This window comes from Ascaphus truei, chromosome 6, assembly GCF_040206685.1.
Source record: "Ascaphus truei isolate aAscTru1 chromosome 6, aAscTru1.hap1, whole genome shotgun sequence".
Lineage (NCBI taxonomy): Eukaryota > Metazoa > Chordata > Amphibia > Anura > Ascaphidae > Ascaphus > Ascaphus truei.
Genome location: NC_134488.1, coordinates 76,513,583 through 76,515,201, shown reverse-complemented (window position 1 = coordinate 76,515,201; position 1,619 = coordinate 76,513,583). Strand labels below are relative to the sequence as shown.

General features: G+C 33.8%; 1 protein-coding gene across 1 annotated transcript in view; it reads right to left on the bottom strand.

The window, feature by feature from the left end:
- Positions 1-964, bottom strand: part of LOC142497291 (glutamate receptor U1-like) — a 67,111-nt gene extending 66,147 nt beyond the window's left edge. Inside the window, exon 1 of the mRNA XM_075604878.1 lies at positions 811-964. The gene's annotated coding sequence lies outside the window, so the exon portion shown is untranslated. The remainder of the gene's footprint in view (positions 1-810) is intronic.
- Between the last annotated feature and the right edge of the window lie 655 nt (positions 965-1,619).

Genomic DNA, 1,619 nt, shown 5'->3' with positions numbered 1-1,619 from the left:
AAATTCACACAAAACATTTGAATCTGTTGTAAAAAGCTGTGCAATGTTGCCAGAAAATAACTGAAAATGTATTTCCAATTCAAGCCGTAACCCCAATTTCTGAAGGATTGCTAGATAATTGAATTAATCAGAACAGAACTACCATGCTGCTGCATGCACACATAATATATTGTATAGGAAACCTCTAACAGTAAGAAAAGGGTTCCAACTTAATGTGTCTGATTATGCACATACAGCACGTTACATTTTAAACAAGTATTTACAGTGTCATAAAAGCTCAGACCAAAGTTGTGTTAACTTAAAGGCAATAATAAGAATAACAAGAATGTATTTCATACCCTTAAAAGTAAGCAAAAGGTAACACCCTCACCCAATCATTTTACACACTAGATCAAACGTATGTAAATAATATTGAAACGTATTTAAAGCAGCTACCGTAGATTGTGCATCTTACAATAGTCTATTTTACTCCTCGAGGAATACCAATAACCCCTGCTATGTACTGTAATACAATAAGGGACTTTTCAAGAGGTGTCTAATAAACCTCACTCAAGGTGAACGCATTATTTTACAACATAAAGAAAATACTATATTAACTTCAACTTCCAAAAATCAATTTTTTATTTTTTTTATTTTCGAACTCTCCCTGTCCATTCTCTTTTCTCTGGGAAATAAAATAAATGCTACATATGAGAAAAAAATAAATAATGTGATGTAATTAGTAGTGCAAAAGGAAAATGCATCAAACAATAGAAGCTGTAGATAGTTATTCAAACTAGCACAGAAAAGGTAAAATAATTGAACACTTACAGCCTTTTCCTCCTGTCTGTGTGTGTCCTATGTCTGTTATTCTTCCTTCAACAGGAATCGCAATGCAAGAAGACACGGCTGCTCAAGAAAACAGTGCAAATCTTCTAGTTCAATGGGAGATGCTGAGAATGCAGGAAGGAGGAGTGAATAACCCTTATGGGGACCCTTATTGGAATGTGATTAATGCTGCCTCTATTTTTCTCAGTGTTTGACTAGGGGATAATTATGTGCCCCCTGGAGGAGAATGATAATATATGGCAACATAATAAAACCAGACTTTAGTAGAAGGAGAAACATTCATAAACTCAGCTGGGTAAAAGACATTTGAAATTTCTCAATGCTTAGATTGTTTCTACAATATTTTTCTACACAAATATTCCTATAATATAATAATAATAATAATAATATACAGAATATAGATATAGCAAAGGCAGTATGATGTGCAGTTTAATTTCTTTAAAAACATATTTATTTGTTAACATATGTCTCTACCGTGACTCAGTTGTGTGAACAAATACAGCAACCAAGGTGTTGACTTTCATTTTCAAAATATCTATTTTTCTCTGACACCTCTGAGGGTAACCTCCGTCATGGTGTATGCATTAATGGGCCAATCAAACAATAACAATAAATATGTTTATAAATGAAGTGACAGAAGACAGTGTACAGAGATTTGATCTGATCTGACCATGGTATCTTCAAAGGCATCATAAAAATTCCTGGGTTCTATGAGGCCAGCAGAGGTGAGAAGAGGGTCACTATATTACTTATTAAAGATCCCATATAATGTAAGATCCAGTTGGCGCAGC